This window comes from Mustela putorius, unplaced genomic scaffold (genome assembly GCF_011764305.1).
Source record: "Mustela putorius furo isolate JIRA1106 unplaced genomic scaffold, ASM1176430v1.1 tig00000788_pilon_pilon_pilon, whole genome shotgun sequence".
Taxonomy (NCBI): Eukaryota; Metazoa; Chordata; class Mammalia; order Carnivora; family Mustelidae; genus Mustela; species Mustela putorius.
The window spans coordinates 8886321-8900810 of NW_025421481.1; positions in this window are offsets into that span (position 1 = coordinate 8886321).

Sequence of the window (14490 nt, forward strand, 5' to 3'; positions counted from 1 at the left end):
TGAAAAGTGAAGCCGTGATTAATCAGTGAAGACTTAATAGAATTTGATTAGTGAGGCCAGGGTTGGGTTTGGGATTTGGGGATCTCTGTTTTTGTTTTTGCTTTGGTGTGTTGACTGTTGTATCCCTAGTGCTTAGAACAGTGCCTGATACTCTACAAACACTTATTGAATGAATGAATGATTGAATGAATGAATGAACAGACATATAGAGAGAGCAGGGGAATTTGAGCTGCAGAATATTACACAAGCAGTGAAATGCATGTCATTTTCTATCGTTTGGTGGCTTCAACATCTCTTCACAACACCTTGAAAAGACGTCTGCAAATTTCAAACCACCTCCTTGCAAAATTGATTTCTTAATGTCACTAGGCTCCACACATTCACAGCCCACGCTCTTTCAGTTGCTAAGTGCACTGGATTGTCACAGTATGTTCCAGAGTCTCCAGAGTTCTCTCAAATGCAAAAAAAATGTTTTTCTAATTGGAAGCAAAATCCTTGTCTTTCAAATACGATATTCTCTGAAGTGAAGAAACAGAACAATCAATTCAAATTAAAACTGATTTCCCAAAGCAAGGGAAAGCTTATGAGCTCTAAAATTCAATAATATTATTTCACAACTCTGACTCAAAGATGATTTATAGATTAGTTTTGCATTATTAGCTTCACTTCATTAGGAATGAAAATCACAACATACTACTGGAAGTATCTATTCCTAATACACATTGATAACTACTATTGAGGAGATGTGCAAGAGACTGAATTTTTTAAGTCAACAATATAAACAAAATTTAGGCAAAAGTTTAAGACTATGATGAAAAGAAGGGGAAAAAGCTATGGCAAGAAATAAGTAAGAACATTTAAATTTAATGGGTGTAATTATATACAAAGTTTAACGAGTATTTATTGAGTGAGAGCACAATAGCAAAGTAGGAACCAGTTGGGTATAAAATGCAGTCTACAGACCTGAAGAGTTTAGAGACTAATAGAAAACATTGGTCATTCATTCATTCAACAAGTTGTGGGGTTTTTTTTAAAGACTTATTTGTTTGGAAGAGACAGCATCAGTGTGAGAGGGGAGAGCCAGTGGGAGACGGAGAGACTCTCAAGCAGACTCCCTGCTGGACAGAGTCTGATGCTGAGGTTGGATCCCATGACCCTGAGATCATGACCTGAGCCAAAATGGAGAGCCTGACAATCAACCTACTGAGCCACCCAAGCTCTCCAGCAAGTTTTAATCAAAATATTTCACTGGGTACTAAATCTTAATGATTGCATTATAGCTTGGAACACTTCAACATACATCACTGATTTTAAAGTTTTACTTTCAGATTTTATTATGCTACATGGAATACATGTTTTTTTTTTTTTTTTTAAAGACTGAATTATAGAAATAAAAGGTAAAAGACTTTCCATAACTACCACCACTAGGTGGGGTAACTACTATTACATTATAGGGTATCTTTTCACACATCTTGAAATAAGCACATACAAATACAAACAAATGCCTTTTTTAAAAACAAAAGTGGCATCATACTATACAAAGAGTCAGGTTAGCATACTGCTGGAGAGCATGGGCTTCAAGCAACACCACTTCAACACAAATCCCACCTCTACCCCTAAGTTACCTTTGGTAAGTTACTATACATCTCAATGCCAAAATTTTCTAGAATTTAAAGTGGAAACAAGATCAAAACATATGTCATAGCATTATTGTAAAAAATGAACACTCATATTCACTTAAAACAGAGGCTGGTACATTCTAGGAACCCAACCAATGTTAGTAATTATTATGCAATTTGTGATCTTTTTAAAATTATATTGTGGACCTCCTTCCTCCATTTAATTTTTTTGCAAGGACCAAACACTACCATGGTATGGATTTATTGTAATTCCTATAATACATTCTCTTGTTATTTTATGTACAGATTGCTCCAATGTACTCACAAAAAATGCCGCAAATAATATCTTTGTGCCTCTACTTGAATACTTCTAAAGAATAAATTCCTAAAGAAAAAAAATGGATGGATCAGAAGAGGTAAATATTTTAAAATAATTTAAAATTAAAATTATTTTATTTTATTTGTTTTTTATTTATATTATTTTAAATTTAATATTTAATTTGAGATTCTTCTGAATTTCCCATCTAAAATAAGTGAACTTATATTTGCACCATACTATGAAGGTGATCTTTTTTCCTACATGGAGTATATGTGTGTGTTTCTTTTTTTTTCTTTTTTTTTTTTTTTAAGATTTTATTTATTTATTTGACAGAGAGAGATCACAAGTAGACAGAGAGGCAGGCAGAGAGAGAGGGAAGCAGGCTCCCCGCTGAGCAGAGAGCCCGATGCGGGCCTCGATCCCAGGACCTTGAGAACATGACCCGAGCCGAAGGCAGCGGCTTAACCCACTGAGCCACCCAGGTGCCCATATGTGTGTGTTTCATGTTTGGACTTTTTTTTTCTTTTTAAAGATTTTATTAATTTATTTAACAGAGAGAGACACAGTGAGAGAGGGAACACAAGCAGGCAGAGGGAAAGGAAGAAGCTGGCTATGTTTGGGCTTTTGACAACCCATATATTTTTTTTATATTTCTGTTTGGGTTTTTTAAATTTTTGTTTTTGTCTTTAAGATTTACTTACTTGTTTTAGCGAGAGAGATCATGAGTGGGAGAATAGAGGAAATCAGAGAGAGAATCCCAAGCAGACCCCAAGCTGTTTGCAACCCAGACTTGGGACTTGGGGACTCAGTGACATGACTGAAATCACCACCCAAGCCAAAACCAAGAGTGCACACTCAACTGAGTGCCCCACCCTAGGTACCCATCTTTTTTGGGTTTTTAATAACTCAGATTTTTCTGTGATATAAGGTAGAAATCAACTTTATTTTTGTTAGGCAGCCAAATGTCCCATTACCATTTACTGAGCAGTGTATTTATTCCCAACTTCTTTGAAATGACATTATTACATACTTAATTTCCACATATACATAGCTCATAGCGAGTTTCTACTCGCTATTTTGTTCTATTGAAACACTTGTCTTTCTCTGACAGTACCAAATCACTTTGTTGTTACTATACTATTGTAGTATACTTCAATACCTGTTAACTTTATATTCTTTTTATTTTTTTTAAGATTTTATTTATTTATTTAACAGAGATCACAAGCAGGCAGAGAAGCAGGCAGAGAGAGAGGAGGAAGCAGGCTCCCTGCTGAGCAGAGAGCCCGATGTGGGGCTCGATCCCAGGACCCTGGGATCATGACCTGAGCCAAAGGCAGAGGCTTTAAAACACTGAGCCACCCAGGCGACCCTCATTATATTCTTTTTTCAAACTTAATCCAGGACTTACTCCCACACATTATGACGGAGATAGCTCCCTGACCACAAAAAGCTAATGTTTCTCTTTCATTATGTGGTATTGTTGCTGGAGAGCAACCCCCTACATTTCTCAGCACCAGCCCTTTACATCTAGGTAGGACCATGTGACTAATTTTCGCCAGAGGAATGTGAGCAAATACAGCATGGTTCATTTTCAGGTCAAAATGATGGGGAAGCAGGGATGCTTTCTTCATGGTCATTGTCCCTATCCAAGGACTCCAAGGACCTAAAAGAAGGCCAGAACCACAGAATGGAAGATGCCTGGCTTCCAGAATGATCTTATGGAAATCAACCTGACAAGGAACTCTTGCTCTTGACTAAGAGTAAGAAATAAACCACTTGTTGTAAAAAGCCAATAAAGTTTAGGGGTTTATCTAGTATCTTAGCTAATATAGAGATGATGGATTATAAATGGCATTTTTAAATTTTTTATTTATTTTCAGCATAACAGTATTCATTGTTTTTTCACCACACCCAGTGTTCCATGTTATCTGTGCCCTCTGTAATACCCACCACCTGGTACCCCAACCTTCCACCCCACCCCCACCACTTCAAACCCCTCAGATTGTTTTTCAGAGTCCATAGTCTCTCATGGTTCACCTCCCCTTCCAATTTCCCCCAACTCCCTTCTCCTCTCTAACTCCTCATGTCCTCCATGCTATTTGTTATGCTCCACAAAGAAGTGAAACCATATGATAACTGACTCTCTCTGCTTGACTTATTTCACTCAGCATAATCTCTTCCAGTCCTGTCCATGTTGCTACAAAAGTTGGGTATTCATCCTTTCTGATGGAGGCATAATACTCCACAGTATATATGGACTACATTTTCCTTATCCATTCTTCCATTGAAGGGCATCTTGGTTCTTTCCACAGTTTGGTGACCGTGGCCATTGCTGCTATAAACATTGGGGTACAGATGGCCCTCCTTTTCACGACATCTGTATCTTTGGGGTAAATACCCAGGAGTGCAATTGCAGGGTAATAGGGAAGTTCTATTTTTAATTTCTTGAGGAATCTCCACACTGTTTTCCAAAGAGGCTGCACCAACTTGCATTCCCACCAACAGTGTAAGAGGGTTCCCCTTTCTCCACATCCCCTCCAACACATGTTGTTTCCTGTCTTGTTAATTTTGGCCATTCTAACTGGTGTAAGGTGGTATCTCAATGAGGTTTTAACTTGAATCTCCCTGATGGCTAGTGATGATAAACATTTTTTTATGAGTCTGATAGCCATTTGTATGTCTTCATTGGAGAAGTGTCTGTTCATATCTTCTGCCCATGTTTTGATATGATTGTCTGTTTTGTGTGTGTTGAGTTTGAGAAGTTCATTATAGATCCTGGATATCAGCCTTTTGTCTGTACAGTCATTTGCAAATATCTTCTCCCATTCTGTGGGTTGCCTCTTTGTTTTTTTGACTGTTTCCTTTGCTGTGCAAGAGCTTTTGATTTTGATGAAGTCCCAAAAGTTTATTTTCGCTTTTGTTTCCTATGTCTTTGGAGGCATATCTTGAAAGAAGTTGCTGCAGCTGATATCGAAGAGATTACTGCCTATGTTCTTCTCTAGGATTCTGATGGATTCCTGTCTCACATTGAGGTCTTTTATCCATTTTGAGTTTATCTTTGTGTATGGTGTAAGAGAATGGTGGAGTTTCATTCTTCTACATATAGCTGTCTATAAATGGCATTTTTAAAAAAGATTTTATTTATTTATTTGACAGACAGAGATCACAAGTAGGCAGGGAGGCAGGCAGAGAGAGGGGGAAGCAGGCTCCCTGCTGAGCAGAGAGCGGGATGCAGGACTCCACCCCAGGACGCTGAGATTGTGACCTGAGCTGAAGGCAGACGCTTTAACCCACTGATCCAAGGACCTTGAGATCATGACCTGAGCCGAAGGCAGAGGCTTTAACCCACTGAGCCATTCAGGTGCCCCTATAAATGGCATTTTTAAAAAATTTAATTAGGATTTTAATTGGGAGTACATTTTATTTATAGGTTAAATTAAAGAGAATTGACATCTCAATATTGAGTTTTCACATCTAGGATAAATTATATCTTTACATTTATTCTGGTCTTCTTTTGTAACCTTCAGTAAAGCTTTGTTTTTTTCTTTATGCAGATCCTAAACATTTCTTACTGTTTATTTCTATATATTTTTGTTGTAGTACAGCTGCAATCCTTTTCCATTACATTTTCTGTTTGACCATTGTTTGTTCATATACAGAATGTTTGCTTTTATAGGATTGTCTTTTATCATCTTACAGAATCTTGTTTGTGTCATTGGCTCATTGGTTTCATTTCTTGCATTTATTTCTAACAAACAGTTTTACCTCTTTCTCCCCCAGATACCTCTTCTTTTTTTTTCCCCCTTTTGCACATCAGCTAGGATCTTGAAAATAATATAAAAAATAGTAGAGATAGCTTTTTTGCCTTCTTCTCCTTTGAAATAAAATTTCATTAATAGTTAACCATTAAATATAATGTTTCATAGTGATTTGATGAATGCCTCTTCCTAGGTAATGGAAATCTCCTTCTATCACTATCTTTTTTTTTTTTTAAAGATTTTATTTATTTGACCGAGAGAGATCACAAGTAGGCAGAGATGCAGGCAGAGAGTGAAGAGGAAGCAGGCTCCCTGCCAAGCAGAGAGCCTGATGCGGGACTTGACCCCAGGACCCTGAGATTATGACCTGAGCTGAAGGCAGCGGCTCAACCCACTGAGCCATCCAGGCACCCCTATCACTACTGTTTTAAAAAGGTATATATTTTTTGTTGTTGCTGTTGTTAAATCAGGATGGATCTTATATTTTAACCAAATGCCCTTCCTCTCTGTTTAGATAATTCATTGTTTTATTTCTTTAATATAGTATACATATAACACATTTCCTAAATATTAAAACACATTTTCATTTTATGTAACCCCTTCTTGGTCATGGTATTTAATGTGTTCAGCCATTTATGTAGTATCTTCGGGCACACCTGCATATCAGAGATTGGTTAACAGGGGTGTGTGTGTGTGTGTGTGTGTGCTCACGTGTGTGTACATTTGCCTAGTTTTCTCATCAGGAATATTCTACCCTGTAGAACAAAATTCAAAAATTTCATTTTTCCTATGTTCTCTAAAGTTGAATATGTTAGCTTTTTTCTGAATATTTGAAAAACTCACGTGTAAAATCAACTAAAGAGAATGTATTTTGGTAGCGAAAGATCTTTGCTCATTTTCCACTTTTTCTACAATTATTGAACGATGCAAGGTTCTTTGCTTCTTCTTGAATTTTTAAATCATTTTTACGTCCCTAGAAAAGTATGTATTTCATTTGTTTTCCCAAAGCTTTCTTAATTTGTACATAAGGTTCTATTTTAATTTTTCAACGTTTCTTCGACTTCTGCAGCTATGTCCTCTTTCAATCTTCTCTCTTTTCCATATTGGATAGGCTACGGCTTGTCTATTTGAATTGGTTCTTTCAAAAACATCAGCTTTTATTCACACAATTTTTATTAAAATTGTGAAAACACTATAGGGAAACATGTATTTTTTTTTCTCAAATTAAAATTTGTATATATTGCTCTAAATTTAGTGGTGTTTCACTTGAAAAGGCATCTGGAAGCTGAAAAACATACTGAACACACTGGTTGAAGTTTATCCTGTCTGCATGTTTGTTTATCTTAGGTGCATGACTCCTTGGGCATTCTCATATTCAAGCTCATGGATCGTTTCATTCTAATCTTCCCAGTACTTACTTATTTTTGGCCTATTTTATCAGTAGGCCAAACACACCTGAGACAGGTGTGTTTTAAGGTTTTTCACCATGATTATAGTTTCTTCAAATTCTCCTTTTTTTCTAATAGTTTCTAAGAGTTTTTGTTTCATAGATTGTAACACTATATTGTTGAGATGATACTGCTCCTCCTTATTATAGCTTTTTAATAGATTTTATTTTTATCAATATAATTTGGGGTGGGTTTTTTTTTGTTGTTGTTGTTCATGGACACTTTTTGCATTCAGAGTAGCCATGTTAAACTGTAATCCCCACATTTTCCAGTGGATTGGTCCAGGGTAGGTGTTTTACTGCCTGAGCCAACAATTTCTTCCTGAAACTCATTATTTGGGATTGTGAGACTCATCAGCAATTGAAACAGTAACATAAAGCCCAGATGGCATGGGCACTGCCACCAGCTGAGTAAAAGAAACTGAACTGCAAAGAGGGGACTAAAGCAGATACACAGAAAGACACACAAACAGCAGACTGGGAGGCAGTTTCTTGGATATACTTTGAGTCTGAAGCCCACCTATATTTTTTCTTTAGGCTCTGTGAGATATACTCATTTCCTTATGATAAATTCCCCTGTGGCTGAAACCAGTTTATTCATTCCACAATTATTTATGGAGTAGGTCGTTATGTGCTAAGTCCTATAATTGGTACTAAGGACATGGTGGAAAACAAAGCAAGTCCTACCATCATGGAGTTTACATTCTAGTTGGGATTTACAAAACGCCAGCAATAAAGACAAGTGGGGGATATGTTATTTAGATATGTGGTCAGGGAAGACCAGTCTGAAAGAAGTGATAGTAAGCCCGGAACTATCTGGGGGGTGAGCGTTTCTGTAAGAAAGTACAACAGGGGCGCCTGGGTGGCTCAGTGGGTTAAAGCCTCTGCCTTCAGCTCAGGTCATGATCCCAGGGTCCTGAGATCGAGCCCCGCATCGGGTTCTCTGTTCAGCAGGGAGCCTGCTTACCTTCCTCTCTCTCTGCCTGCCTCTCTGCCTACTTGTGATCTCTATCAAATAAATAAATAAATATCTTAAAAAAAAAGAAAAAGAAAGTACAACAAAGGAAAAGGCCCTGAGGATTAGAGGAATTTTTGGCATTTTCAAGGAATGGCCAGAATAGCAGCCTGGCTGAAGCTGACTGGGTGTGGGAAGAGGGAGGGAACATGGGTGGACGGGTTAGTCAGGGGCTAAGCTACTGCAGGGGCTTATAGGCCTTGATAAGGATCCCGGAATCGGAAGCCATTGGACGGTAAAGGGTGGAGGGTGGAGATGATCTGATTACATGTTAATGGATTACTTTGGCTCTTCAGGAGGAAATCATAGACTGTAGATGGGCAAGAACAGAAGCACGGATGCCAATTGGAGGCTCTCGCAGTAGCAAGGGACATTAGAGTCTAAAGCAAATTCACGGAGGTTCGTGGTTGGATGGAAGTTGGATGGAGGTTGTGATTGGATTCTGCCTATATTTTAAAGGTAGAGGATCCCTTGATGGGAATTTAAAGTGGGAGAGAAAGGGAGAAGTTAGGGACTTCAAGGTATTTGGCCTGGATAAAAATGATTACCAGTTTTCAGTAATTCTGATGTTCTAGTATACCTTGCTCTAGCTAGGTACTAAAATGTCATTATGGTTCTTTGTTAAATGCCTGTTTTTCAACATTTTTGAAAAATCTGAATCATTTATAGTTGAAGACCTATGTGTAATCGACGATAGGATGTATGTTATTCAACTTTTCCGCCACATCCATTCTGTTATTCAGCCCATCTTTTGAGCTCCTGAGCTGTTCGCTGTGTGGTAGGTGTTTTGTGTGGGATAGGATCCCCAGGTATTCTGTATTTGCAGCACATGTCTTCTATTTAATGATTTTGTCCTATGTCCTACATTAGTCTTGTCAAGACAGGCTACATGTTTATTTGCGTCGCCCCTCCTCGCCCGCCCCCAGTAAATTACAAACAGCAGTTAGAGCTATTTTTTTTTTTAAAGATTTTATTTATTTATTTGACAGAGAGAGATGACAAGTAGATGGAGAAAGAGGCAGGCAGAGAGAGAGAGAGGGAAGTAGGCGCCCTGCCGAGCAGAGAGCCCGATATGGGACTCGATCCCAGGACCCTGAGATCGTGACCCGAGCCGAAGGCAGCGGCCTAAACCACTGAGCCACCCAGGCGCCCTAGAGCTATTTTTTTTAAAGATTTTATTTATTTATTTGAATGACAGAGATCACAAGTAGGCAGAAAGGCAGGCAGAGAGAGGGGGAAGCTGGCTCCCTGCTGAGCAGAAAGCCGGATGTGGATCTTGATCCCAGAACCCTGGGATCATGACCCGAGCTGAAGGCAGAGGCTTTAACCCACTGAGCCACCCAGGCGCCCCAGAGCTATTTTTTTCAAAGCGACAACTGGTACTTAAATCACTGAAAGGATAACATACCTCCCCAAAAAGATGGAGACAGTCTCATGATCCCTCATGAAGATTTGGCTGAAGGAAGGGACACCTGGGTGGCTCAGTTGCTTAAGATTTGGCTGAAGGAAGACCAAAACCAGGACTGAGCACTACAAATATTTAACTTTCCATACTCAAGGAAAGGAAAACACTGTTCTTTGGTCAAAGACCCAAATTGTGAATAAGCAACCACAGTTAAAGCACGTGCTTTAACTAACAGTAACAACCTCACTGGTTCTGAAAGTTAGCAAATCAAAGCCGACCCTTGGCTTCTGGAAACCAGCGAATCAGCGATATAACCCACCGTCCTTAATGTCAGCCAATCAGTGACAGCTCCACCCTTTGAGACAACAGCCAATCAGCAAAAGCCTTAAAGTCAGCCTGTCTACAGCCTCCTTACTCTGGAGACAAAAGAAATGAATGCACCTGAAAATCAGGCAATCCCTAAACACGATACTTCTAAAAGCCCACGAAACCTTGAATGCCATACTTTCTTAAAACTTCTCATAAGATCAGATTTGGCTTTGGGGCACCTGGGAGGCTCAGTCAGTTAAACATGTGCTTCAGCTCAAGTCATGATGAAGCCCTACATTGGGCTCCCTGCTCAGTGGGAGCCTGCTTCTCCTCTGCCTACTGCTTCCCCTACTTGTGCTCTCGCTTGCTCTCTAACAAATAAATCAAATATTAAAAGAAAAAAAATCAGATTTGGCTTTGCCTGCAAGCAAACCAGAGGTTTTTGGTTTGTTGTTGTTGTTGTTTCTTTTTGCATTAGCTATAGAGTTCAATTTATCATTAGTGCATTAATTCACAACCTTTTCAAAGTTCAGCTTCTGTTGATATGAGTTGGGCTTGTGCGTGACAGACACACTAATGCTGCTGTGAGATTATCGAATTCAGCGTTTTCGTTGCTGGCAGTGGTTGCCATTACCTATTTTTTTGTTTGCATATATGTGAATGCAAAATACCAATACCCAAATGTAAATTTTGTGATGAATTTTCTGAACGGTGGATTTTTCAATAAATAAGGAAAAAGTCATTTTGAAGTTCTCAGTATGCAGTTATTTACTTAATATCAGAAATGGTGGAAAGTCAGACACAAACCAATAGTATGTAACAACTATGCACACCAGATACAGCATTTTCTCAACTTACCAAAGAAAGTGCTAAAATTAGCAACTTGTTATTAAGAGAAATTCAGATGCAGAAGATAAAATAATCAGAGAAGCAGTTGTAATGGCCTTCCACGCCATATATCCACATAAGTCTTTCAGATCAAATGATCTAGCTGAAATATCCCTATTACTTACAAGAACTTGTTGAATGTATTTTTTAGGAAAAACTTACAAAACATGTACCCCTTTAAAAGTAAAGGTTATTCATAAAAGGAATAATGTACCATGAACAGAAAAAGAAACTGTATCTTGAAATGGGTAATTATGGCACTTGCCATGACAATTTCATTCTTCAAAGAATTCTACTGTTTCAAATGGTTGTTACTAACTGCTCTTCCAACAGAGCAACAGGTGGAATCATTATACATCATGTTGTTGAAGAGGGAAGAAAAATTGATAATACTTTCTTGTCAGTGGACAATGTTTTTAAAAGTTATTGATCTAGAGATCAGAGCATAATCAATAAAAAAGCAAGTTATACCTGAAAAATGGGATTATGTGCTTCAACAAGTCAAATTTGAACACCAGTTCTCCAAGTTGTTAACTTTATGCCCATATATGCTCAGTATACTGACTCGTATTATTAATTTTTAGCATATTTTTTCATTAATAAATGTTCAGTGGACAAAAGAATGAAGTAAGTTAACCACTGTGGAAACTATCCTATGTAAATGAACACAGGCTATAAATGCAAGAGATTTTAAACGCAATTCTGCATGACAAAGAATTACTAAGGAGAGACAAAGGAAATATAATTTTAAAAAGTGGCACAAAAGGGTGCCTGGGTGGTTCAGCAGGTTAGGCATATGCCTTCAGCTCCAGTCATGACTCCCCTCCCCACCAACCCACCCACCCCTGCCGGCCCCCATATCAGGCTCTTTGCTCAGCAGAGAGTCTGCTTCTCCCTCTCCCTCTGTCCCTTCCCCTGCTTGTGCTCTCTGTCAAATAAAAAATAAAACCTTAAGAAAAAAAGTGGTCTGAGAGTTAGATATTTGGAATTTATTTTGCATAAAAAGTAATTTTTAGGGTACCCAGATGCCTCATATAGTTAACTGTCTGCCTTCAGCTCAGGTCATGATCCCAGGGTTCTGGGATTAAGTCCTGCATCAAGTTCCCCGCAGTCGGCTTCTCCCTCTCTCCTTGCCTCTCCCCCTGCTTGTGCTCTGTCTCTCTTTCTTTCTAATGAATAAATAAAATAAAACAAAAAAAAACAGGAAAAAAGTGATTTTTAGCATAAGTATGCCCCATGCAATATTTTCTTAATGCACATATGCATGGCCAATTAGAAATATTTAAAATTTAACTGAATGTTTTTTATTTTTATTTGCTCCTTCTGGCAACCTGAAGGGAGGGGCAATTCTTTTTTTAATTTCCCAGAATTTAGGTTGCTTCTTTTAAAAATAGCAACCTGCTCTTTTTTATGGATATAAGACATTCTCCTGGATCTCTCTGTTTCCTGCATTCATTCTGTTTCCTCATAGGAAATTTCTTTTGTTTCTACATTGTGGTGGCATTCTTTTATGCTGCTGGTTTTCCTCAAGAGTTTCGGAATTCTTGGTTACTCACACTTAAGAACTACAGGTTTAGATTGGCCCATTTAGGTAGCTGGAGTGTTTGAGTTCACGAAATCCTTGTTTTCTTGGCAATCTATGCAACTCTTGAGTAGGGAAGAGAGTCAGCGTGGACGAGTAGTCTTTCCTTTACCAGAAATAGCAAGCTTGCTTTCTGGATGCAACTGTTCTCCATACTTTACGACCGACAGAAATAATGTCCTGGTTTGCCTGGGAAGGCCACAGGATACTTCTTATCCTGGCACAATTATTAATAGTGCTTGCTTTTATTCAAAAGTGTCCCAGTTTAGACAACAAATTATACTTTCATCCTTCTTATGACAGATGGAAGCTAGCTGGATATTGTCCTATTTCTCTCTCTGGCCCCAGCACCTACCTTGGGAGAGGCTGATGCCAAATATCCCAGTAAATTTCAAAGGCAGAATTCACAGCCTTAAGCAGGGGGCAAATGCGACAGCAACCGCTTGGAGAATAAAAGACTGACACAGTTACTCCACAGCACTGTAATTAATTACCTTATGGGCTCCCCTCCTCCACCCTCTTACTTAGCATCTTAGGTTTCTTTTTCAGGGGTCATCAGAGCTGCTATCTTTCACCAACTAGGATTATAGGGTGTTTTGTTTTGTTTTTTAAACCCTTGTGGATGTTCTCATCCATGACTAACCCTATCTGCTTTAAATCCTTTTTTTTTTTTTTTTTAAGATTTTACTTATTTATTTTAGAGATCACAAGTAGGCAGAGAGGCAGGCAGAGAGAGAGGAGGAAGCAGGCTAGGCTCCCTGCTGAGCAGAGAACCCGATGCGGGGCTCGATCTCAGGTCCCTGGGATCATGACCTGAGCAGAAGGCAGAGGTTTAAACCACTGAGCCACCCAGGTGCCCCTTTAAAAAAAATTTTTTTTTTTAAGATTTTATTTTTTCACTTGACAGAGGAAGAAAGCACAAGCAAGCAGAGCAGCAGAGGGAGAGGCAGAAGCAGGCTCCCCACTGAGCAGGGATCCTGAATCGGGGCTTCATCCCAGGACCCCAAGATCATGACCCAAGCCAAAGACAGTCGCTTAAACAACTGAGCCACCCAGGCGCCCCACCCTATCTGCTTTAATGTTCAATATTAAGCCTGTAGCAGCACCTGTAATAACAATAATTATAAGCAGGATATGAGAACTTTGTGTCAGGTGCTGTTCAAAGTACTTTACTTGTACACATCCTCACACCACCCTTCGAGGTAGGTACTTTTATCTCCGTTTTCCAGTTATGGAAACTGAGGCACGGAGAGGGGAAAGTAATTTACCCAAAGGCTGGAAGACCCAGAGAGGGTAAGCAACTTATCAGGAACTCAGCAATTGAGCCCAGAGCTTAATTCTTCACCAGCACCTAAATTAAATCCCTCATATCAGACGATAGCCCTTTTCCTGGCTTTCTAGAAATGCATGGGGTTCCCCACTTGTATACAGTTCTGTCATTTCTGTGGGGCTTTGAGAGGAAGAAGAGGTTACCTCATGAGGTCAGTTAACTATTTGGAACCTGAAGCTTAGCTTATCAAACTTTCTTTCTTTCTTTCTTTTTCTTTTTTTCTTTTTTTTTTTTTTTAATCAAACTCAGGTGTTCTGTCATATTGAAGAAGGGCTTCTGGTCCAAATGATTATTTGTTGTTTTTCCAGTCAGTCGAAATCTTCTATTAACCTACCCTTGCTAATGTGCCCAAATATCCACATAGCACTTCCCACTGCTGTATCTAGAAAGCTGGGTGAAGATCTGGGATAAAAACAGAAAATACACCATGGAAATTTCCACACCGCCCTGGGAAACTCCACTTTAGGTACTTTATGGGCCACCCCAGGGTCATAATAAGGCCTCCCTTTAAAGTATGTAGACCTAAATCCTATTATTTTAAATCAGAAAGAGATAGGGACAATGGAGGCTGATTCCATTAGTTTGCAAATAAGAAAACTAATTGCACAGAGATCAAGTGATTTACCCATCATCTCCCAGTTAATTAGTATAATTAGTGACAAGGCCAGAATTACCAGCCTATGTCCTAAGAATTTTTTTCAGCTGTCTCACTGCTTCTCTTTTTGGTTGCTTTGGGAACAGAAAGAGAAGATCATCAAAAATCATGTTATTATATGTCTAGAAATGATTGTTTTCTGTAGGTTTGATCTCAATGTTCT